The sequence below is a fragment of the Armigeres subalbatus genome, chromosome 2 (assembly GCF_024139115.2).
Source record: "Armigeres subalbatus isolate Guangzhou_Male chromosome 2, GZ_Asu_2, whole genome shotgun sequence".
In the NCBI taxonomy this organism is placed as follows: Eukaryota; Metazoa; Arthropoda; class Insecta; order Diptera; family Culicidae; genus Armigeres; species Armigeres subalbatus.
This window is the reverse complement of record NC_085140.1, coordinates 202,606,520-202,633,578: the sequence shown is the minus strand read 5'-3', so window position 1 is coordinate 202,633,578 and position 27,059 is coordinate 202,606,520. Positions and strand designations below refer to the sequence as shown.

General features: G+C 39.0%; 2 long non-coding RNA genes across 2 annotated transcripts in view; one reads left to right on the top strand and one right to left on the bottom strand.

The window, feature by feature from the left end:
- The first annotated feature begins 715 nt into the window (after positions 1-715).
- LOC134215761 (uncharacterized) overlaps positions 716-27,059 on the top strand; it is a 490,502-nt gene continuing 464,158 nt past the window's right edge. The window contains exon 1 of the long non-coding RNA XR_009980298.1: positions 716-3,662. This is a non-coding gene — a long non-coding RNA (uncharacterized LOC134215761). The remainder of the gene's footprint in view (positions 3,663-27,059) is intronic.
- LOC134215760 (uncharacterized) lies at positions 23,741-26,425 on the bottom strand. Its single transcript, XR_009980297.1, has 3 exons — positions 26,139-26,425; positions 24,033-24,142; positions 23,741-23,955 (listed from the first exon to the last, which is right to left on the bottom strand). It is a non-coding gene; the product is annotated as an uncharacterized LOC134215760 (long non-coding RNA).

The window sequence follows — 27,059 nt, the reverse complement described above, 5'->3', positions numbered from 1 at the left end:
ATGGGTGGTGTTACGCTATTGTTGCAGCTGGAGAGTGCTCAGCGAACCGATGCAGGACGCCTGCGCCGATGGGGCCGTCCCTTCCTCGAGATGCTGTACCGCAGGGGAAAATGAGTGAAGGAATCTCATTCAGGCCTAGCTACGTTCATAGCGAAACGGTGACGTCATCGATGCCGGAGGACGTCGTGCAAGCATTAGATCATCGGCTGCGGGTAGATGGGATAGTACTGTGGCAAAAGCCGCTCCAACCAGTTTATTTCGCACATACCCACACACATCTACCGCCGTCGTCTTTGTTGTTTGGATGTTGATCATTTTGATTCCGTTAGGTGTAAACAATGTAAAAACGTTGAATGTTGTCCGCTTAGAAGACGTGATTGATAACGAAACGAGCTTCCGTAGCTGCTGGGACTAGACAAGAGGAGGATACAATCCATGCTGGCTGAGAGTGATACGAGGAGTGTTAGATGTCCTGGCGGAGAGGCTAATTGATAGTCCTGGCAACTGACAGCATTCGGAGCCCCACAGCACCCGGCCGGTGTTCGGTGAAGAGAGAAACATTCAGATTCAAGGAATTACAAGAGCGCACGAGAATTGAGAGAGAAAAGGAGGCCCACCTGAGAGTAACCAAGCGAGTTGGTTGGAGCTTGATAAGGAACCAGCTGTGGGGGAGGCTGAGAAAAAGGCACGAGGCTGTCACCGAAATAGACGGTGGATATTCTGAGAGTCTACGCGCGAGGTTCAGCGTTCCGGTTGGAACTGTTTTGAAATCAGAGCAAGAAACGTGGAACAAGGATACGGGTGTGTTATCGTCATCGTTGTCGTCGTCGTCGTCGTGATCGTTGTGTCGTTGTTGTCGTCTACGTGTTTAGTTGTTTTCATAAGTTTGTTGTTTGTCCGGAAAGAACTTACGCGGGAAGAGTTACAGCTTGAGGTATTCCAAAGTGTCTTGGAAAGCCACATTCTCAAGCTAGTTGACATGCGATAAACAACTGAGTGCGCTGAAAGAATTTAAGTGTTTACCAGAGAACAAGCAAAATATTACAGGGATCTACTTTACGAGTTACAGTTTAAGTTACGAGAACAAAATCAACAAAATCTTGGATCAAAATTGAACGAATATCAACTTTAGACTAAACGCGAACCGCAGACAACATTGGAACCCAATGATCAGTAGGTCACCGGCACGGAACTCCGTTGCAATCTAAGGTTTTATCTGCGAACTTTGAAGATGGACTATGAATAAACTGAAGTGAACGTGAGTGACATTTCGATAATTGAAAATCCCGAGCATCCCAAGAACAACCGGTGTGTGCATTCGGTGGAGCAGTTGGAAGGCATCTGATAGTAAAACAGCCAGCGTAGGCTGCACCGAGCGGCTTTCAGATCTGCTCTCACCGCAGACATTGCAGTAGTGCGGGAAGGTGAGGATGCAATTTCAGCTGCTGTTCGAGTTTCATGGACTACAAATCGTCCTAGAGCGGTAGTCAACAAACGGTAGCCTCGACAGTCGGTAGAGCGTGTGTCGGTTCGTACGTTCAACATTGCATTGACTTTTCCGTCTGTGTCACGCAAGCAATCACGCACGCACGTCCTCGTCATTGTTGTGTTTTTCCGTTCCCGGTGTGGTGTACCGGCACTCGATTCCGAACGTTGTGTGTTTACTTTCGCCGTTCGTTCTGTTTCGGAGGACAACCACCAGACTGTCCCAAATTCACCGAATATCCAAATATCAACGTTAAACGAGCTCAAGCCAAATCAGCAACCACAAAATCAAGAAATCACATCAAAAAGTGCCTAACGACAAGTTCTCTGTTCTCGGTGTTGATGAGTGTTGAACAAATCTTCAGCCTTCTGTTCTGAACAACTCGACGATCTGACGGGATTTCCAAAGGAACTATATCAAAACCCCGTGCTTGTTATCAAATTGACTGTTATCCTTGCAAAGGACCCCGCTAAAGTATATCATCCCTGGACGACTCTTATCAGATACGAGTCGACCAAGGCTTCCAAAGTCACCTGCGAAGGATTAAAAACCCCAGCGAACAAAAATCATTCCACGCCTTTTCGGGTGAATCCTTCCGCGTAAAAGTCCCAAAGTCGTCAACAATTGAATAGCGGAACGTGATTGGAAAGTTTAGATGTGAAAATTGATTTCCCAATATTGTTTTCTTAATTTCGTGTGCACCTTGCCAAGGAATGTTTGTCCTGGTAAGAGAATTCCTGACAAATTTGTGACCCAAAACGAAGAAGACCTCGACTAGCGAGCAAGCAAGCAAGTGGCAGCTAAAGTAGGAATACAAATTTAATTTAAAGTTTACGTGTTGAGAGCAGACAGTGGAGTGGAAAGAAAGTTTTCGGCCAGTTCCGGGCCATCGGCCGCAAGCTGGACGGTAGAGGAAGAAAATTGCAGAAAAAATCCGAAATAAAGTGGAAAAAGATTGAGTTGGTTTCTGTAGTCACAAGAAAGAGGAATTGGTAGATTGAGTGATCCGAGGAATCGAATTCCGCTTCGGTCGGCGAAAGTTTTATTGTTTTGCGCTCATCTATCAGAAAAACTGACCCTGCCTTGGAGCTAAATCCGAAGCTGCTTTCAGCTCGTCGGTTGGTGTTGGAATTTTTATGATAGATTTAGGGATTCTTCACAGCCCCGTCTCTGCCGATTTCCTCTTCCGAACGGACGAGCAAACTGTTGTTTGAAGAATTCGTCGAAAAATTCCCAACATTGTACGACTGAGGCTGAGCTGCCCAAGAACACGAAGAAAGCCGGATGTGTGCAGTGATATAGTGCGATTGTGATAGCATTTATTGGCCACGTTCTGACCGAAATTGAAATTTCCTTTAATTTCAAGCACGCTCCTCCGAGAGGTGAAGGCCATCTCGGGCAGAGTAATATCCGAAAATCGTGCTCTGGCGCCATAATTCCTAATAATAGTTGCAATAACAATACCATCTCGAAAACGGCCAGACACCTTCCCCCGGGTCCGAGAGTGAATCGACGGCGGTGTGAGTGCTCGGCGCTCGGTGCAGTTTTGGAAGCCGTCGAGAAGGAAATTGTCCAGTGGTGAAAATCATCGACGAAAAAACACTTTGTGCCCATATTACCGAGAGTGGTAGAAAATATTAATGAGTTCAGCAATATAATAATAAAAACAGCTCGTAAATAATAACGCCGAGTCGAGGTTCTGTGTTCCGAGTGGTTTTCCCCGCAGCTGTTGAAAGTTCTCGTGAAGAAGGGTGGTGGTGGTTCGGTAGCATACAGTTAGTGGCCCTCAAAGGCAATTCCCATAATAGAGAGAGCATATGCGTCCAGCGGCAGAGGAGTTTCCCGAATAGCAGGGAAACAGCAATGTGAAACGAGAAAATTTATATCAAAAGAATCACAAATCATAAGCGGAAAAGCGCTCCCAAGTGCGGTGTCTTCGCCGGTCGTCGTTTGTCGAGAAAGTGAAAGTCCGTACAAGTGTTGCTTAGAGCGACGAGTGTGTGAATAGATATGTGTGGTGTATTGTGGATGTGATTGTTGTTGGTGCCCTCCCTCTCGAAAAGGAAGAATTTCACCGGCAAGCAAGAGGAGAAGAAAAACCTGGGAGCTGGTGTGTTTCGCCGAGCAGCGATAAAAAATAAATGTGTAATAATAGTGCAATAATTCTCCACTCACAGTAAGTTTTCCACTCTTTTTGCCCATTGAAACATAAGTAATTTATTTCCTTCCACTTTTATGCTCGTTGAAAATGTGAACATTTATGTAGCCGGCTTCCGTAGGCCGCCCCTTTTTGAGGTCGTTTCGGAATTGAACCATTTTTCTACTGATGGCGATGTGGTGATAAGCTTCGTTGGATCTGTTCCGGGATATCTTTGGGTTTTATTTTATTGCGAATCATTTCTCCATGTGATCTGTCTTCATGCTTTTACAATTGACAATCGATTATCTTAATACCTACAAAGTATTTATCTACAATCTATTTTCATTGCCTGAATAATTCAATGAACAGCTTGCTTTATAAGTTCGTATTACGCATGGTTGAATAAATCATATTCCCTCAATAAACAAAATATGCGTTTTAGTTGATTTATTTTGCAAGCTGTAAGTAATTCTTAAGTAGTCCTTCTGACAATAAACACCACATGGTCGGGGTTTTGCAATATCGCACCAGTCACCTTTTTTGGTCGTAAAAATAAATCTTATCTACATCCATGCATTTGTTAAAGCATTGGTTAAAGCAGCATTGGGCAATATTTGTGATTGATAGGAGCTGCTACACAGAAGTTGATAATTGAAAACTTTTTTACGCCCGCCAATTGAATGAAAATGTATTTTGTGTGGCAAGTACAATGGATACACGTCCAGGGAGCCGAGAATGTTTACCACCCGAAAAAATCCTAGGCCAGACCGAGAATTCTACTCGTTATCTCCGGATTGGAAATTCTGTGCCTTTGATTGTAAGGCTAACTGGACATTCACAACGTATCATGAACTTATCCTTCACTCCTGTCTTCTGAGGTTTTCATTAGAACCAGATGTTCAACCTCAGACTAGCGCATACCCCCGGAGTGTTGATAGACTTCAGATGAAGTCGATAGGTAGCGCATATAGACCACTAAAGTGCGTCGATACTGCATGCAACAGATGCTTTGCAGGCGAATCGAATCGTCGATTTCAATTGTAGGGACATTGCATTGGTAGGTCACTGGGTCAAGTTTTTCCAGCACTAGTGACCCGACCGAGCAGCACAAGTCAGTCACAAATGGATACAGTAACTAGATTGTGACTGAATTTGGTCACATATGAGTTGCAGTAACATGTTTGCTGCTAGGGGAGTCCATTCACTGTGGGTACCGGTCCCAGTTCGTTTTGTAATGCTTTCATCGTATTTGAATAATCAAAAACTCAGCTTCAGCTATCTTCGGATAGTTCACGCAAAAAAAAGCGTTACCGAATTCACCAAAAATACATCGTGATTTAAGTTATGAATTCTGGAACACTAGTCATGTTTTCCAGAACGTTCAAGAAAACGTGACTTTTGTTCCCGAAACCTTGACTCAAAATACAACGTGAACTCGTTGGTTCACACATTCACGCTTTTTCTTGCTGTGTTCTTGTTTTTCTTCTCTTCATTGTTGGGTTTAACTGGATGCTCTGCAGCAGTCGACTATTGAAAGACCTTCTTCTTCAAAGTCGAAAATCTACCAAAAACAGAACTATTGAACTTTTTATTGCATGTTGTAAAGTGAATTTAACATGAGATATGGATTTTCATTGCCAAACGTATATATTGTCGCTCCACTTGTGTACATAAAGCACAAACTTTGCAACCCATGATTACATTTTGTTTTAATGATTGCATCAAGCTCAGAAATAACACCGTTCGAAAAATCTTTTCCTCTGACTACGGATTTAGAAGAATGTGGAACACGTTTCGAGCAAGTCCAAAAGAGTAAGTCCGCTTCTTGACTCTATATTTAAGCTAACCTATGCAAACTAAGGTACACAAATGCTATCAAATCGAGATGTGCAAAAATACCCAATTTTTGCTTTTCATTATAATCCAGCCTTTTTTGTGATGCAACTGAATCAAATATCTCCAAACATTTCACGTGGAATTTCAGGTTTCTTGACGACATGTACTAAATTCTTTTTTTAATCCCTGTAGCTCATTTGACTTTCTTTTAATAGTTCAATAATCCCATCGGTACTACTAATGTTAAAAAAAAAAAAACAAAATAAAAAACTGCCACGAATGATGGTGATTGAATTTTGGAGCTATTTTTGTACTCCCTACAATATCATCAAATACTATCGTTTAACATATTATAAACTATTTTGCAAATCATATACAAATATAAAGGATTAGGACTAGGACACACATATCACTTCGTATCAGTAAACACCTCGGAATCCTAACGATCTTCAAGGTATGGGGATCGATAGGAGACAACTTTCAATCAGAATTTAGGATGGCAGCCCTTACTTTGCACCGTTCAATGTGCAAAAACGATAAATGAAAAAATGAAAAACGATCCATAAATAACATCTGAATATTCCATAAATCCATAGAATAGTTCGGGAGATTGCATAAAGAATATTTTTATGATCCATAAAACTTTGAAAAATTATCCATAAAAACTAGATTTTGATCCATTAAACTTCAAATTTGCGCAATTTTTATCCTGATGATGATCCATAATTTAAGTAATATGATCCATAATTTTGGTCATATGATCCATAATTTTGATAATGTGATCCATAATGCTAGGAAAGAAGGCCAATGAAACTATAATAATTGATTCACACATTTTATAAAATCTATGGAACATTTATCAAAATTATGGATCATATTACTGAAATTATGGATCATTTGAACAAAGTTATGGATCAAATGGCCAAAATTATGGATCATATGACAAAATTATGGACCATTTTACTGAAATCATCATCATCAGTTTTATGGATCAAAATATAGTTTTTTTATGGAACATTTTCCAAATGGATCATTTGTCATATGTTCATGGCAAAATAGTAAGAATTGTATTGTTTTTCTTGACCATGTTAATGGAACATATTTCCCTATTAATTGCTAAATTTCAGCTTAGTTATGGATCGAAAAATTATTCTTTATGGAATCTCCTGAACTATTTTATGTATTTATGGCAGTATTTATAGGAACATTCAGATGTTATTTATGGATCGTTTTTCATTTTTTTATGGATCCGTCTTTAGTGTTTATATGCAAAAGTATGTTTTGCCATTTAGGATACATCATGAAGCATAACAAAATATTGATTTACTAGAAAGTCACCCACCTAATACTTAGACACTACTGCAAATTATATTTTAGAATAATGCCATTAACAAATAACATTGCATCAATTTTGCTTAAGACATTTTGGGAAGTATTTAAAAAACTTGTGCACAAATCTTGTGAATTCTCAGAAATGCGACAGACAACGCGAGTAGAAGTACACCACCCGACCACACCATTATTGGAAATTCATTCATTTATTTAGTTTACATCTAAACAGATAACACTGAATCAACAATTTGACGCAACAATACACGGTTCGAGGCCGCATATCTTCATTCTCGAATGCGCCTCACGCTCGCCAAGTCGTTCTGTACCTGATCTGCCCATCTAATTTGTTGCGCTCCACACCGTGTTGTTCCTGCCGGATCGGAAGCGAACGCCATCTTTGCCGGGTTGCTGTCCGGCATTCTTGGAACATGCTCTGCTCATCGTACCGTTTCGGCTTTAGCTACCTTCTGGATGCTGAGTTCGCCATAGAGCTGGGCGAGCTCTTGGTTCATCCTTCACCGCCACAAAACGTCTTCTTGCACAGCGCGAAAGATGGTCCTAAGCACCCTTCTCTCGAATACTCCGAGTGCTTGCAAGTCCTTCTCGAGCAATGTCCATGTTTCATGTCCATAGAGCTTCCGGTCTTATCACCGTTTTGTAGGTACATGGCACATTTGGTGCAGGCGTGAAACTAAAATCCAAGATGGCTAAATCGTGAGTTTGGCAGATTGGAACGTCTAGTGGTGTATTCATCTTGGTCCGTATGGGGTTTTAACCTCCCCAAATCGTCATCGTTGACGATCATACGATTTCCTGGTAGTGGAATGTTACAAATCGTATTGGTAAAAGACTAGTGCAAAGGGATTTGGTTTTAGTGAGTAGAGTGCAGTTAACCCATACTCACACTACATTGAATACGCTTGACCAATGTGCAGAATGGAGATTTCCGTTACCATTTTCTAAAATAATAGAACGTCTCATGCCTTGCCTTGTTTTTCCATAATGTCAGTGAAAATTGTGCACAGAACTTTACTCTTAATCACACCGACCATAAGAAAGTTTGTCTCCATAAAAATCCATTATATAAGAATGCTATATTTGTAGCACATTTAGTCATTTTGTATCCGTCGGATCGCTATTTGATTTATACATTGAATTATGATAAAAATAAGCATTTTCGGTGGACTTAAATTTATATGAGATGTCAGATTGAAGTCAGCACTTCAATGAACTACTATAAAAACGTTTTTTATTACTACAATTTTTTGTAAGGACATGGCCGACGCTATTGATGATTTCAAATACTATTTATTATTAAATTTGTATTATGAAATTGGCTAATTAGTTATGTTATGTTTTGATTACCATTCTTGAGTTTGTTTCAATTTTGTTTGAGCTACAATCTCCGAGTTATGAATAATATCGCAAAAATGACAATTATGATGCACGTGCATCACTTAAACACACTCCACATACTTTGTAGTACATATTCTAAGTATTTAGCTTCAATCATGTAAACAAAAAAAAATTGAAATTTTGTATGATTTTTTTTCCGTTTTTGGCAACATCCCCATTTTGGCAACATTAAAATCCGGTCGTGTTGCCAAAATCGGGAAGGGACAATATTGCTTTATTTTTGACAACAATCATGGGAAAGAAAGGAAAAACGGAAAACTACCTAAATTCCGAATAAAATTTATTGCGATATTCTCATCAGTTAGTATTTCGAACTAAAAAAGAAATCGTCCAAATTTCATAATCGAATTAGAAGCAAAATCCAAACCCGCATAGGTCTCACAATACACGTAAATAAAACCCGCTTCAAAAACACACAACAAACAAGTCTAGCGGGATTCGATTTATCATGGAGGATACGTTCGCGTTAATTACAAATCGCCCTAATTAAAACTTAAGTCAATCCCAAAGACCACGTAAAAACGACTCCAGTGTGTATTACATTGGCTTGGTTAAAATTTACAAAGATAATAATTCGTGTTCCGTGCATACCTATCGCAGTCAAAATATATATTCTATCCACAAATTTGCAAACAAACGTAAACAAATCGTTTACCTCCGCATTGACAATGAACTGTCAGATGAATTTTGACAGGTGAATGAATCTGACGGACTTGTAATTTCAACCTTACTAATAATACATGCATACTATATGGTACGGAAAACGAAAAGATCTAATACTATCTTAACTATTCCAATTTCTAGATCTATGAAGACAATATTAAATCGTTTCCAAGTTAATCAGAGGTTCGAAAGTTTATCAGAGATTAAACTGACAATCGTATAGAATTTTCAGGGATTGTAAAGTAGAAATCTATTCCGAAAGACTTCTCAGAGTCTATGAGGATTTTTTTATTCCAAAAAGTGCGCAATGATGTATTGAAATTTTCCAAGAAGTCTTGAAGTTTCTAATAGTATCTGCTCTTCCATAAAATAATTGAAAACTTTCTTTAAAAAAATCTAAAAAAATATTTCTGCTGGGAGGCTTAGGGAATTTGTTAAATTTTATAAGAATTGACAGGCTGAGTGTAAATTAATCGAAAGTTGAATATCTAAACAAGGATATAACTTATGTTCTTACCATAATCATGGGTAGGACAATGCTTTGAATGTCCTACCCAGGTATTTTCATGCGTAGGACATGTCCTATTTATCCCACCCACTCCCGGCGCCACTGGGCCTATCGCAAACACAGTATATCGACTAAAAGTTAGTAACGGCGACAAAACCTCTAGAATGGAATATCCGCATCTTATTTAAAAAAGTTTCCCATGATTAAAAATTTTGTTTAAATAAAAATTAATATGAGGCTTTGTGCACAAATCACGTAACGCTTGAGGGGAGGGAGGAGGGTTCAGCAACCGTTACTTGTTGTGACACAGGGGAGGGGGAGTTTATTAATCGATACGTAACGAAACAAAAACAAATTTAAAAAACCCTGCATTCCGAGAACCTTGTTCCCCCGGAAGTGGTCACTTTTTCAAATGACCTGAAACCCATCTTGCGACGTCTCAAACATCATGATTTCACGAAACATGCTCAATAGATTCCATTTGGAAGTACCTAAGGGTATGCGATAACACACTTTTTCTTAGCGAAACGAAACGAAACGAAATTAAAAATGTCTATGTTAATTCGAAACGAAACGAATCGAAAAATAGATTTGCTTTCGATATTTCGAAACGATACGAAATCAAGGTTCATTCAATTCGAAATTTTTCGAAACGAAACGAAATTTAGTTTTTTTTTCGCGGAATTTTTAATGAATTGGTTTTACATAAAGTTTCTGATATCATTTTTTCGAAGTCAAATAACTGTTTTGCGATCAATAGAGTTATAGTAAAAGAAGAAGAAGGGTATGATAAATCACCGCGTTTCCGTTTATATGCTATTGACGATAAGGCAATATACCATCATTTGTAGTGCTTCCAAAGGAATTCATCGTGGAGCATGTGCTCCAAAATCTGATTATTTTTTTATGTCTGAGCTTGAGCTTGAGCTTGATTGACTGCTCGTAGTTGCTACTCCATTATGACCAGATCAGCTGTTCTTGCACAGGGAACCAACAGATGTTTGCTTGGGACTAGCACATCTTCAATGTACAAGTACTGGTGATCTCATTTGTTAGGTCATACTGGCGCCTGCCACGTCAGAATGCAAGTCAATGTAGGGAAGGGGGAGGAAATGATGATGCAATCACTCGCCCACTGCAAGCCGAATATACCTCTGCACTTGCCACGAGTTCATGCGGAATTTGTTGGAATTTCTAGGTTAGGTTGGAGAGGCAGAGGTCCGTCTTGTTCTAGCGATTGCTAGAACATGAGAAATAAAGAGAAAGATACAAAGTAGTAGAATGGAACGGACCTGGGATTGAACCCACGACCTCCTGCGTATGAGGCAGAAGCAGTAGCCATATGACTACCAAGCCCGCTCTGATTATTTTTTTATGTCTGATTACATTAACACTTTAAGCCCGACTTTTTATATGTTTAGTCGGATCACTTTTGTACAAAATATGATATCCCAAAAATTGAGTTAACCTTCCGGGACTCGCATTGTTGTAAAAAGTACAACACATTTAGTAAAATGTGAGTCAGTTGACAAATTTGCACCAAACCACCATGTATTCCTCTTAAAAATTAATTCTCCATCACTTGAGAAGATAATAAAAGTGATTCGATGGAGTGACCAGTAATGAATTATCTATTTATTTCAATAACAATTCATCCTAAAGTAGCGCGATTTTTTCTATATTACCGTGCGGGACCGATATCCGTACAGCACCGAAATCCGTCCACCTCATGAGCTATCAATAAATTAAAGGAGGTTAAAGGTAATTATGGTAGGAATAATTAATCTTATCCTGTTCAGATACTTGACAGTAAGCTTTTAAGGCATAGAATTGGAAAGAAGGCTTTGAAATTAAAACAACAAAAATCAAAAACAAATCTCCACCCACCAAACGCGGCGTTTGTGCCGCCATTTTGTTTTCGGGTAGAGCATAATTGCACCAAAAGTAACAGTGTTTTAATTGCTAATTGCGAATCATTACATTAAATGAGCGGAATACAAATAGACGGGAAGGCTTCTCAAAGTGCGTATCGAACTATTTACAGTGGTAGTTTAGTCAATCAGACTGTTTCTATTTGAATATTTAGTTAAGAAATAGCTGTACGGATTTTGATCCTTTGATTCGAAATCCGTCCACAGTGGACGGATTTCGAGTCAGGAGTAGTTGATTTAATTCATTATTTTATCATGTTTTTCGTAGTTTTTGATGAGTAAATGTGAAACACTTCAAAAATAGAAGCCTTCATGCGCCTGTGTCAATGACAAACGTTTTATTTACATTCGATTCCTATTTTCTAATGACTTTTTCATATACTAAGGGGCTTAAGTGTACGGATTTCGATGCCCCACGGTATTTCTGACAATAACCTTGTAGTTAATTCGCAGTTCTCACTCACCTATGACCGTAGGTGGCCACCAGGTGACCTTCCGGAAAACCCCGAACGTTTGTAAAAAATTGTAATTTATGGAAGTTCGTCCTACAGCATGATCTCAGAGTTAATACACAGTTCTTACTCTGCTATGACCGCAGGTGACCACCAGATGGCCTTCTGGATAATCCGGAACGTCCGTAAAAATGGTCATTTTGAGAAGGTTGTTCTAGAGCAGCGCAATGTTTTCTAAACCATTTCTGACGGTGATTGTGGAGATAATTCACAATTATTACTCAGCTATAACCGCAGGTGGGCACCAGATGCCTTCCTGATAATCCGGAGCGACCATAAAAATTGTTATTTTGGAAAGTTTGGCTTAGAGTAGCAGATTTTCTTCTATACCATTTCAGACGAAAACCTTAAAGTTAAAACATAGTTCTTACTCTGCTATGACCGCCGGTGACCAAGAGATGGCCTTCCGGATAATCCGGAATGACCGAAAAATTGTCATTTTGAGAAGTTCGTTCTAGAGCAACGCAATTTGTTCTAAGCCATTTCTGATGGTGACATTTGAGCTAATACACAGTTCTTACACTCCTACGAACGCAGGTGGCTACCAGACGGTCTTTCCGCAAATCTGGAACGTCCGTGAAAATGGTCGTTTTGTACAGTTCATCCTAGACCAATATTTTTCTGTATATGGACACCATATACATATGTGCTCGACTTGCGGTTAGCGGTAGTAAAAGTCTTATTTAGCCAAAAGGAAGCTACTTCAGCTAAAAAACTAAATTGTTTATTGGGATGTGATAGGAACGCAAAAGACGGAATTCTAATTGGATGTAAGACACAAAATTTTCCTGCATTTCCAATTTAAACAGTTACTGCTAGACTATAGTCAAGTTGAAGGTACAGCTTTGGAAACGAAATGGAAACGATACAGAAATTCATTTCATGTTCTAGCGATTGCTGGAACATGAGCAATATGGATAAAGATACAAAGTAGGCGAATGAAATGAGCCCGAGATCGAACCCAGGGCCTCCTGCTTATAAGACAAAAACAGTAGCCATATGACTACCAAGCACACTTTTCTGAACACATTGGTTATCAAATCCCAAATAAATGTTAAACGGCGCGTTTAAATGTCACATATCCTGAAATATCTAACAAAGCTGGTTTATTTATATATCACCACCCAGCGGATGTAATTCAAACTAAATAGTTTTTCAGAATATTGGATTTCATCCTTGAACAGCTGTGTAGAAGATGACCACTCTCTAATATCACAGATCCGGGGATATATAACCGAAATGGTGATCTCAGATACACTAGCACTACTCTACGGATAAATTTTAAACTTCATAATTTTACAAAATATTAGTTTACAATCCCCAAACACCTTTGTAGAGGACGACAACTTCCTAGATCCCACAGATCACGTGATATCGAAGAACTTATCTCTCATATACAGTAGTGCCTCCTTGCGGGATTAATTCTAAATTATTCAGTCTCTCAACATATTAGTTTCCAATCCTCGAACAACTTTGTAGAAGACGGCAATTTTCTAAATCCCACGAATCCTGAGATATCGAACTTAACTGATCTTTCATGTACACTAGCGCCGCCTTGCGGCTGAGTTCTGAACTAAACCGTGTCTCAACATATTGGTTCCCAATAAAGGTCGAACATTTTTATAGAAGATGTCAACTTTCTAAATACAACACATCCCGAGATAACAAACCAAACTGATCTTTCATATACAGTAGCGCTACCTTCCGGATGAATTCTAAGATAAACAGGCTCTCGACAAATTGGTTTCCAACCCTCGAACAACTTTATAGAAGACAGTAATTTTCTAAATCCCACAGATCCCAAGATATCGAAGAACTGATCTCTCATATACACTAGCGCCGCCAAATCCCCCTAGCCCAAATCCCATAGATTCCGAGATATCGAACCACACTGGTATTTTCATATACACTAGCGCCGCTAAGTGGGAGAATTCCAAATCTTTTTTTTTTTCTTGAATCATGGCCACATGGGATTAAAGATGGATTTAGAATTTTTTTCACCTCGCCAGGGTTTTTTGAATTGTTATAAGAAACATTGCGCCATTTATTGAGAAAATTTACTATTTTCCCTGGTGTTCCGTTGGTGTCCTTAAAGAGAGTATATTTCCCCTTTATTATTTTCCCGAGAAAATCACGTACAAATGATATATTTGAATTGGCTTCATTATAACGGATTTTCGGCCTGTTGTACTTTTTACAACATGCAAGTTCTTGTGTTATGAAAGTTGAAGTTAGTTGGGGATGGTTAAACTTTTCGTTTTCTGTTAATCAGTTTTTATTAAAAAAAAATTCACAAATTTGTCTATTAACGCCTACTACATAACCTCATTATGTCTTCAGTCGTTTTATAGAAGAAAACTTAATACGTATTTAACGACTCAGAATGAGGTTATGTGGTAGGCGTTAAAAGACAAATTTGTATAATTTAAAATTTTGAAAACAGCTTTATGATTTTGTTTAGCGGCGCAGCCGAAATTTTGGATAATATAAAGCAAACTAGAAGTTTGGATTTGCTTCGAAATTCCGCGGAATTCCGTTAAATTTCGTTAAACGCTAGTTTTTTTCAGCGAAATTTTTGTAATTTATCGAAACGAAACGAAATCAAGAAATCAGATTTCGCCATGCTCAAATTCCGCGAAATTCCGCGGAATTTCGTTTCGAACCACCTGAAACGAAATTTTTCGAAATACCGCATATGCTTAGAAGTACCTGACTAGTGTTGGTTAGGTTCCACGGCATTCTGAGAATCTGATACCTCCGGAGAAGTGGCCGCTTTTTGTTGTGATCTCGTGATGTCACATTTCATGATTTCACATAGCATGAATGATGGAGCAAATTTCAAGGTACTTAGTTTTTGATTTATTCTGAACTCTCTTCACTCTTCATTGGCATTACATCCCCCACTGTGACATTGCCGCCTCGCAGCTTAGTGTTCATTAAGCACTTCCACAGTTATTAACTGCGAGGTTTCTAAGCCAAGTTACCATTTCTGCATTCGTATATCATGAGGCTAACACGATTATACTTTTATGCCCAGGGAAGTCGAGACAATTTCCAATCCGAAAGTTGTCTAGACCGGCACCGGGAATCGAACCCAGCCACCCTCAGCATGGCCTTGCTTTGTAACCGTGCATCTTACCGCACGGCTAAGGAGGGCCCCCATTTATTTGATTTATTCTGAACGGCAGAGAAATAAAATTTCCATGGAGATTGAGAAATTTTCCATAAAAAAAAGGAAACTGCAAATAAAGAAATCAGGGTACGAACAATAAACAAATTTAAAATTTCCAAAAATAATGTAAAATTTCCACAAACAATTAAGAATTTTTCACAAAACAAAAATAAATTATCACTTTTACAAGCAAAAATTGCAATTATAAAAGAAGAATTTTCCATAAAGAAACCAAAATGCTCCACGGGAAAAAATACAAAATTTCCATAAATAAACCAATGTTAGCAACAAACAATTGCAAAATTCTAAACCGATCGTTGTGAAATTTTGTACACAGGTTTTGAAATTAAATGAAATGAAATCAAATGAAACACACACTTTTGCATGACTTGAGAACTAATCAAGCAAATGGAATCCAATATAACAAAAAAAGAAGTTTTCTCGTTTGCTCTGCCAAATGAAATCGAATCGCAGAGCAAACATTAAAGCTTAAATTGTGAATACTAAGAGGATGTCTTCAATATTTTCCATTTTGCGGATTCCGTAAAGTTCTTTCGCAACTGTCAACGTTCAACCGCAAGCCTGAAAATCTTCAGTACACTGAAACAAAAAGCAGATATTTGACGTTGCCATCGTAGAAGCAGCTGGTAAGGATGGTATCGGAGCTGAGCTCATCAAGATGGGCCCGGAAAAGCTGGCCACTTGCCTGCACAAACTGATAGTCAGAATCTGGGAAACCGAACAGCTACCGGAGGAGTGGAAGGAAGGGGTTATATGCCCCATCTACAAGAAAGGCGACAAACTGGAGTGTGAGAACTTTCGAGCGATCACCATCCTTAATGCCGCCTACAAAGTGATATCCCAGATCATCTTCCGTCGTCTGTCACCATTAGTGAACGAGTTCGTGGGAAGTTATCAAGCCGGCTTCGTTGACGGCCGCTCGACAACGGACCAGATCTTTACTGTACCGCAAATCCTTCAAAAATGCCGTGAATACCAGGTCCCAACGCATCATCTGTTCGTTGATTTCAAGGCGGCATACGACAGTATAGACCGCGTAGAGCTATGGGAAATTATGGACGAGAACAGCTTCCCTGGGAAGCTTACCAGACTGATCAAAGCAACGGTGGATGGTGTGCAAAACTGTGTGAAGATTTCGGGCGAACACTCCAGTTCGTTCGAATCGCGCCGAGGACTAAGACAAGGTGATGGACGTTCGTGCCTGTTGTTCAACATTGCGCTAGAAGGTGTCATGCGGAGAGCCGGGTGTAACAGCCGGGGTACGATTTTCAACAGATCCAGTCAATTTATTTGCTTCGCGGATGACATGGACATTGTCGGCCGAACATTTGCAAAGGTGGCAGAACTGTACACCCGCCTGAAACGTGAAGCATCAAAAGTTGGACTGGTGGTGAATGCGTCAAAGACAAAGTACATGCTTGTGGGCGGAACCGAGCGCGACAGGGCCCGCCTGGGAAGTTACGATAGACGGGGATACCTTCGAGGTGGTCGAGGAATTCGTCTACCTCGGATCCTTGCTAACGGCTGACAACAACGTTAGTCGTGAAATACGAAGGCGCATCATCTGTGGAAGTCGGGCCTACTACGGGCTCCAGAAGAAACTGCGGTCAAAAAAGATTCGCCACCGCACCAAATGTGTCATGTACAAGACGCTTATAAGACCGGTTGTCCTCTACGGACATGAAACATGGACAATGCTCGAGGAGGACTGGCAAGCACTCGGAGTATTCGAGAGACGGGTGCTTAGGACCATCTTTGGCGGTGTGCAAGAAGACGGTGTGTGGCGGCGAAGAATGAACCATGAGCTCGCCCAACTCTACGGCGAACCCAGTATCCAGAAGGTAGGCAAATTAGGCAAATTACCTTTATGTTGTGAATTATTTTTTGGATTGACAACCTTATTTATTCTGCAGGGCGGTTTGTATGCTCTGACCTTCCTAAAGATTTTTTTATTGGCCACGCAAAATTTGAATAACTTTTCATAACCATGACCAAATGCTTTGTTTTTTTCACAGCACAAGGCCATAAATGTGCTTAATGATTTGTATTGATGAAAATGTCAACATTCCATCAAAGTTTTAGGATATTTGGATTTGAAGTTATTGCCTAAATATGGAGACATTTGATCCATTAGTCACCCACACAAAAATTTGGAGAAAAAATTCAAAAAAATATAAATCTGTTCTCAGGCTTCTAATTTTTTGTAGATTTGACAGATTTGATGAAGGGTTGGCAGGAAAAAAAATTTATTGCTTAGATATCATAGAAAGAGGATCAAGTCTCCCCAAATTTTAAAATTGCATGTGCTGTCGAATTCAATAACAAAAATCGTTCATGTATACGCACAGCCATTCGAAAGTTGCGCGTATTTTGAAGGAAAAATATTTAAAAAATCTGAGGGCACCTTATAATTTTGTCTTAGCAAGTTCTTGCAGAGGGATCAATTTCCCCCAAATATTTTAAAAGTAGATTTTTGACAGCACTCTAAAAAATCGATTGTGTATCAATAACAACAATAATTTAAGGACTGTCATACATCCGTTAAGGTAAATACTATATTTCTTAGAGAGTCTGTGTGAAAATCGCGTATGCTTATTTATTTTTGGCTGTGATACATCGGAAATCAGAAAAGGGGATCAAGTCTACCCAGTCTCCCCTACATACAGGTGCCTGTGCTTGAATTTGCACGCGAAATGGTTGGCATTTATTTCACAATGCTTTTTCTGCCGTTTCACTTGCCAGTCTGGATATAAATACTGCTGGAATTACTTTGACTCATTGACTAGATCGCGCTCTTCCGTTTATTCAAACCAAAGACCGAGTGGCCTGTGCCCTACACAAAATATTTCTTTATTCCACCTGGTCCATAGCTGCACGACGCTAACTACGCAGTTTACGAAGGGTCCGTAAATCGTCTTCACGGCATAATTTTCCGACATTTTGGCTGTGGCACGATTAAAACGATTAAAACCGATTACCAATGATTGAAACGATTAATCCAGATGTTGTTTCATGAAAAAAAAAAGAATTTGAGTATTGTTTTTAGCTTTGCGGGTCCTTTTGTTGCCTACGCTTAGTGGAGAAGCGCTACAATCAATATTATTTAAAAAATTTAAACAGCTTGTGTTAAATCACTTTTTTTTAATTTTTTTCGTACCTTTCATACCTTCTCATCCGAAAACATTCTAGACGTGGTAATCCGGGATCTTTGGCTTCGGCCGCAAGACAAACTGAAAACTGAAAAATTACCTTTTTAAGTTAAGGCGAAACAAATGTTATCGTTTATTTATCTAATAAAATGGTTATACAGTCGAAAAATGCGTTACTAAAACAAATAATACGAAGTTATCTTGACCGCTTTTCTCCGAACCACCATCTACGACGACAACCACGACGACCAAAGAAAAAAAACAGTCAAGGATCTGGGAAATACAACACATTATTGGTACAACAGCACAAAGGGGAGGAATAAACCCCGGAAGGCAGGAAGAACGCGTGTTCTGTTCTCACTTGGTCGTAAAGTTTAAGAATATTGGTCTGAGGAAAATTATTATTGCCCATCAGCTACAGGGCGCTTAACAGCTTCTGCACAGGAGCACAAAGCAGTTTCGTCGTCGGCAAGATCGTCAACTGTTATTTTTCGGTGTTCATCTCCCTTGATTTGGAGGTGGTCCCTTGTAGCAGCGAACATGCTTCGGAGCTGAACGTGGCTGGCATATTTATGTTGCGTGAGTATTGTGAGAATAATGGTTTTTATGCTGGAGGAATGGGTGTGATTTTGGTCGGTTCTATTGCCATTTGCGGTGGGGATCCGGTAGTATGATACTGTTTGCATGTTTACTTCGAGCAGCTCATGCTTTCGAAGGTAGTTGAAAAAACACACAGTATTCTCTGACCTAAACAAATACGGAAATTGATAGAGTTCACCATTCCGATCATAGACATGGAAACGGGTGATGAGCCACCTACTTAAATCAATTGTTTTCGACAACATTCAATAAAATGGGTTTGATCTAGAATGAGACAAAATGTCATTATTCCAAGAAATAGCGCCATATTGATATTTGATATAAAGGAATGTTTTAAAACTAATGATGAATCAAAGAACGTCAAAGTAAACTGAAGATTTTTTTTCGAATTTGCTTATCACACTTGGTGTTGTCCAATCAATTTTAGAAGGTTATTTAATAGGTTTAACCTCTGTTAGAATACTGCTAACATTTATACACTTCCAGTTGATATGTAGCCAATAAATAATAGAAGCATCAAGTTACAAAGTTAACATCCCACACAACGTCTTCTTCATACACAGCAACATGCACCAATTCCCACAATGCTTAAAGTGCATCTAGGACTCATTTCCGGTCTAAAGTTACTGATATCCTTTTCCCATTTCCATTGCTCGCCACATGCAGTCCATCCAGCACATCGCACTTTAAATTATTGATAAATATAAAACTGCTCTCTGCCATCATTCTGTCACATTGATGAAGGGAAACAGAACTAGGCGGATGGGACGGAGGATGGATGTTGGTTGTGGCAAAGTCGTTGCCACCGCGCTCCACATCGTCGTCGAGTCTGCTGTATTTGTGCATGCTGTACGTGTGTGCATATACATATTCGTTTCATCAACGGAGGTTTCACGGGTTTTCCCAGCCGAAGCACAGTCAGTTGGTACCACATTCGTTTCCCGTCGTCCTTTTTAGTTGTTGGAAAATCTACTGGCTGCCACGCGAGAGTGAGAAATTGTCGAGAAGCATTTCCAACCAAGTCGTCGGCATCGTCATCAGTGGTCTGTGTGTAGCGATAGTGAAGAAGAGCGAAACAAATCCAATCGTCTGTCTTTGACGTCCAACCCACCCCGCCCGGCCGTCCTGACTTTGATAAGTCCGACTCTGGTTCAGTTCCAAAAGCCCTATCGTACACACATTTATCCGACTTCATATGGACCACCCACTCCTGAATCCTTCATGATTCTCTGCTTCCAACCGTCATCATCTTCGTCATTATCGTCATCAGCATCATCGCCGGTTTCCAAGTTTCGTACATATATTTTTATTCCGTTTCTTTTTTTCCTGTACTTCTTCTAGTTCGCTTTTGAACCTCCCTCGCTCCGGGGCCTTTCACTCAGCGGTCGACTGCGGCCCCCACTTCAACCGAACAAGACTGTCCCACCAAGCATTTCAGTGCTGTGTCGGTATGTGGCTGGGGATAGGTACCTGCCCATGTTTTGATGTTTTCCGTGAGGAACGTGAACGAACATATGACGACGAAGATTTCGGGCGATAAGGACGACGATCAGCGGACTTGGGGACAGGTGGTCGAAGGCTGCAGAGGGGGATAATATTATGCCGGATGGGCCTTGAAGGCTCAAGAGCGGAGATGAACTGCGCTCTCGAATGATAATGTGGGAACCCAAATGGGGGGGATTTCCCTGGGGTTCCGTGTTTGAAATGCAGAATCCCCACGTGCGCACGGGCTCGATAGCAATTGTGGGAATTCTGAACCGTGGGACTGCGATTGATGTTTTGTTTATATTCAAGCAGGAACCAGGGCTATGATGAAAGCCAATTGAAGGTTTCTGCAATTTGAAATCTTGATTAGCGATGCCGGAATATGCTGAGAGTTTCTTTTTCGCTGTTTCAACGCTTGGCTTATTATCGAGTGTTTAAAAAAATTCAGGTTGTCGTTCTTCGTGTACTATCAAGGTACTCAATTTGTATGTTATGAAACTTTTTTGTTTTACGTCTTAGGACTATAATCACGCCGCATATTGTTTTCAATAAAAATGGGGAAATTAATATAAAATTGTCGTTAGAGAATTGGCCAATGATATTTTTAATCTCACGAAGGTCCATCACACAGTAGAGTTACTGTGCAGGTTCTTCATCTCATAACTCTCGTATTCATCATAAGGAAATAAAAAAAAAAGATTTCTTTAAAAAAAAATTGTTATTTTTTCTGCAGCTTGCAAGCATGTTCACTTAAAGATCCGAAAAATTAGGTGCTCCATTACTTTATTTTGGAATACATAGGATGAATTTGTGACGTTGAGATAGAGAACGGCACAGTCCAAATAATTGATAATTCTTATCAAGCTTGCAACAGCAAACAAACATCTATTCTGATATCTCGGGGACTACTGGAACCGGTTACAAGGGGCTGGTTTGATTAAACAGTTCCAAAAGTATCTTCTTCAAACTATTATTTGAATATACTGAAGTCCAATACCAACACTGTGTGATCGGATTAGTTCCATTTTTGCCACTCAATCTACTTTCAATTTAATTGGTTTGAAATAACTCAGTTTTTCGCAGTAGATTCCTTCAGGGGCTACTATGAACGGGCATGGTAGTCATATGGCTACTGCTTCTGTCTTATACGCAGGAGGTCGTGGGTTCAATCCCAGGTCTGTTCCATTCTCCTAATTTGTATCTTTCTCTATATTTCTCATGTTCTAGCAATCGCTAGAACTGGAAATGGACTTTAATACCGTTTCCATTTCTATCCTATACCTTCAACTTGATTATTCAAGCAGTAGCTGAATTGGAAATGAACTAAAAAGTTCGTTTCCTACATTCAATTAGAAAATCCATCTGTTGCTTTCTTCTATCTATAAACATTGGCAGCTCATCAACCAAGACGAACCTCTCTGTCTCTCGAACCTAACTCAAAAATTCCAATAAATTCCGTATGAACTCGTGGCAAGTGCAGAGGTATATTCGGCTTGCAGTGGGCGAGTGATTACATCATCATTTCCTCCCCCTTCCCGACCCCCTTGACTTGCATTCTGGCGTGGCAGGCGCCAGTATGACCTAACAAATGAGATCACCAGTACTTGTACATTGAAGATGAGTGCTAGTCCCAAGCAAACATCTGTTGGCAGCTGATCTGGTCATAATGGAGTAGCAACTACGGGCAGTCAATAAAGCTCAAGCTCAAGATTCCTTCAGGGGCTACTACCGAATCATCAAATTCTGAAGAACCATTTTGCTCTAATAACTGATAGCGGGAAAAGTAGTATGGGTTCTGTTTAGATTCAAGATTATTATTAATGTCTTTATCATAGAGACTTGCAGCCCTAGGATGGCTGATCTCTAATTCGAAATAAATTTGCTTGTTTTGTAGCGACTCAGATACCACACGAAACTGCCGATTTCGTTCAGGTTGTTTCTTTTAGCTACCGTGGGGCATCCAAATCCAGCAACCCAAAAAAAAACCTCTAGAAAATCAGAAATCAAATGCAAATGAAACGTTTGTCCGTCCATCGTGGACGGATTTCAAATTGAAGGTTCGAAATCCGTACAGCTATTGTTCAATTAAATATTTTTACTAAAACAAATTGAATGACTAAACTACCACTGTACACAGTTCATTAAGCACCTTGAAAAGCAATACCTTCGTTTTGTATTTCGTTTATCCTACTTTACGATTCGCAAATTAAAACACAGTTACTTTTGGTGCAATTATGTTCTACACGAAAACAAATGACGCGATTTGTTTTTGATTTATGTTGTTTTAATTTCAAAGCCTACTTTTCATCACATTGGCAAAAGCGTACTGTCAAGTATATAGAATACTAGAAGGCTTAGCCGGGGCCCTCCTTAGCCGTGCGGTAAGACGCGCGGCAACAAAGCAAGACCATGCTGAGGGTGGCTGGGTTCGATTCCCGGTGCCGGTGTAGGCAATTTTCGGGTTGTAAATGGTCTCGACTTCCTTGGGGATAAAAGTATCATCGTGTTAGCCTCATGATATACGAATGCAAAAATGGTAACTTGGCTTAGAAACTAGAAACCTTGCAGTTAATAACTGTGGAAGTGCTCAATGAACACTAAGCTGCGAGGCGGCTCTGTCCCAGTGGTAGGGATGTAATGCCAATAAGAAGAATAATAATAATAAGAAAAAGAAGAGTGTTCGCTTCTGATGGTCTCGATTTCATTGAAATCGAATTATTCTACGCAAAGTTTCGCTGATTTGAATTTCGATAAAATATTGCCTATCTCAATCTTTTTGTCTAACCCCTGGTCCAGTAGTGGTTCAAAAGTACAGACAGGCCTAGAGTTTGATTTTTCTTGGCGCCTGCATTTCAGATTTTAATTTCATATAGGGTAGGTTAAAAAGGGTGCACTCATAACAAAGAGATGCAGTGTCAAAATTGGAACGGCACGCTTGCTGTCAAATCAGTTGTTCCAATCGAGCACAAGGTTCCCGGATAAAAAATATGATTAGAATATTATAAATTTTACTGTTACATCACCATGTAAAACATAGAAATTACCATTGAATGTAATGGAATTTTAACAACTCAATCACAACAGAGACAATTGTTTTCCACGACTAAATGAATGGTAAATGGGACTTTTACAATAAAAAAGGGGGGTTGTTATGTATCTTTACAATAAAAAAATCGAAAAATTTTCATACAAAATTCAGAGCAAAACAATTGATTTAACGGTTCTTCAATGGGATGATTTCGAAGGCCAAAACAATAGAAAACAATGTGTTTCAAATGTTTTTTCTCAAAATTTTTTTATTGTTTTACAGTAGAAATACAATGGGATTTTAAATAAATTTCACTTCAATCTCGACTTCAATTTTACAATAAAAATACAATTCAATTTAATGATGTACAATTTATTTTATTGGTACTATTTCAATTTAGTTTTAAATTTTATTTGTAATCAGTAAATTTAAATTTTGTTTCATTTTTAATATAATTCTACTTCAGTTTTAATTAAATTCAATTCAGCTTTAATTTAATTTCAATTTGATTTTAGTTCAATTTGTGTTCGAATTAAAATTAAAATTATTAGTGGTATTGTTAAGTGCGTTAACTGCTATTCAGACCGGGATTCATAAACGTAGATTTCAGTCGCCAATGATGCAACCGGCTATACTCACTGAAGCCGCTGTAACTAATGCTGCTCGCATTTTTTTCCTGTGAAAGACGTAAATTATAAGATCATGTCAGGTTTCTTACAAAAAGTATAAGCCGAGAAGAAAAACAAAAGTTACCTGTTTAATTTTTTATTGTATCCCGTTGGTGATCCCGATGTTAGTCGCCGAACGATATTGAATCATCAGTGATGGTGGCATGCAGCAGTGTTTTATCATTAATTCAATTTCTGAAAAGGAACAAAGATACACTGGTAGGCAAAATAAAGTGCCCACTTCATATTTTTTTAAATCTCCCTCCATTATTTGGATCAAATTGAAGTAAACACACTGCGATCTTTTTTAATATCTTGTTTTGTATATGCTTTCTGAGTTTCATTCACAGAATATTATTAAAAGTGAGTTTTTCCAAACAAAAAGCAAATACAATTTGAATTGATTAAAAAAAAACAGTGACAAAAAAAGTGCCCACTTCAAAAATCGATATGTTTTCGTTAGGTTTACATCTGAGAACCCCTCGATTGTTTATGGCTCAATATTTTGACATGATTTGAAGCAAAAGGCTTGACTTGGTTCATTTGTTACCGTGACCGATTGTGATTCAGTTGAAAAAATGGAGAACCGAGTCTTTTCGAAAGCAATTCCCTTGTACATCCGAAAATTGGTGGTTTGTGATGTGCAAAAAGGTCATTCTCACCGCTTTGTCGCTAAGAAGCACAATATAACCAAAGCAGCGGTTGGGAAAATTCTAGAGAAGCAAAAAACTTTCGGATCAGTGGTGGGTCGTCCTGGTAGAGGCAGAAAGTTCAAAACGGGTGCAAGAACGGACGCCAAGATCATGTGTGAAGTAAAGAAGAACCCGAAGATAACTGTCCGCGAGATCCAGGAAACCCTTCAACTACCAGTTTCAAGTCGAACTGTTCGTCGCCGTCTCGTGGCACAGGGGTTGAAAAACAAAATTGCCCGGAAGCGCCCATTTATCAGCAAGGCAAACAAAGTTAAGCGGCTTAAATTTGCTAAGAAGCATGCTGATAAGCCACTAGAGTTCTGGAAAACTGTTCTATGGACAGACGAATCAAAATTCGAGCTGTTTAACCGAAAGCGGCGAGTTCGTGTGTGGTGCAGGCCGGGAGAGGAGCTTCAGGAGCGCCACATCCAAGGAACGGTGAAGCATGGAGGAGGAAATGTTATGCTGTGGGGTGTTTTTCGTGGAGTGGAGTGGGACGCCTCGTAAAAATCGACGGCATTATGACAGCTGATTCCTACATCAACATCCTGCGGGAAAATTTAAAGGTTTCCCTGATTCAAATGGGCCTTGAAAGAAAATTTACATTTCAACAGGACAATGACCCGAAGCATACTGCTAAGAAGACCAAGTCTTACTTCCGGTCTTGTAGGATCAAGCCATTGGAATGGCCACCACAAAGCCACGGACCTTAACCCTATCGAGAATTTGTGGGCGATTCTCGATAGTAAGGTTGACAAAACTGGTGTTACCAATAAAGATAATTATTTTCAAGCCCTGGAAGGAGCTGAATCCACAGCACCTAAAAACCTGGTGGAGAGCATGCTGAAGCGCCTGCAGCAGGTCCTGAAGGCCTAAGGAGGACACATTAATTATTAAAGTGCATTTATTTTACTTTAACCTTTTTTTCTGGGGCCAATATGAAGTGGGCACTTTTTTTGTCACTGTTTTTCTAATCAATTTGAATTGTTTTTGTTTTTTGTTAAGAAAAACTCGTTTTTTTCTAGAATTTTGTAAGTGGAACATAAAAAGAATATAAAAATAAGATATTAGAAAATAAATTAGTGTATTTATATTAATTTGAAGCTAATAAATAAGAAAAATCCATAAAATGAGCAAGTGGGCACTTTATTTTGCCTACCAGTGTACATGTTAATAAAAAAAACCTGCGAACTGCTTCGGCGGTGTAAATCAAGGGACCCCTTCCTGAAGGTCTTTCACGTAAAAAACAATAATGTTACTAGGCACATACATTCCAAAACTTATACTTTTCATTAACTTATTAATGTCATTGCTCTTTGGTATGTGATCATTCATCAGATGGCATAATGAATTAGTGTATTGATATTTTCGAATAGGTTGTTGCTTATAAGGTTTTAATTTATAAGTTTTTTCTTTACGTGTTGAATGATTTATCCCACATCAAAATGATCCGGTATCATGATGATAACACTAATATAGATACCTTGATAGATACTCACCACGGTACAGCGGGAAATGATCGGCCGTTGCTTGCTCGCAGAATCAGTATTGTCGGCGTAGCATCAACTTAGAATTCGGAAGTCGGGACTTCCGAACCGAACTTTCTTCCGAAATTTTATCTGTCAAACTAATTGATGTGTTGTTTAGCGCATCTTTAGGCGAATTCAGCGCACTACTTCCGAAGTTGGGAGAAAATCTGTATCTGGATCTGGATCTGTATCTGGAGAAAAATCCAACATCGATATAAAAAGCGTACTAACTTTGTACCGGATAGACGATTATAAACACTTCGTTTACTTCGTCTTCTCACTAATCACACTAATCACGCTCATCTAAATCCAGTCATTCTCCAAGTAAAATTAAAAGTGAAAGATTTTGTTCCTTTGAATTTTTAAATTTAAATTGATCAGAACATGAATATTTCAAGACCTGCAATTAAAACATATATTTGAAAATCGGTAGAATTTTCATGTAACAATGAAAGTTATTATTATTTTATTGTTTTCAATTGTTATTCCATTAACATAATGAATCAATGAAATATTCTAAAATTATATTTTATTTTCTTTAAAACGGATTATCTGATCACCGAGATGGAATACTTTATAATTTGTTTAATTTTGGATGAGCAATATAAAACATAAGCGAACAACTAAAATATTATAGAATGTATCGGTCACATTTAAATGTATTGTACTTTTAAAGTAAGTACAATAAAGGATTTTTACAACCGTGAAAAATCTACAATAAAAGTACAATAGATTGTATTATTTACCATACAACCAATTGAATTCCAATGGATCATACCATACAAGGAACTGTAATTTTTTATCCGGGTTCTTAAAGGTAGGAGTATTGCGCCACTTGTATAATGCAGGCACTTTAGGGTAGATGTACCAGTCGTAAACACTTAAATTTCG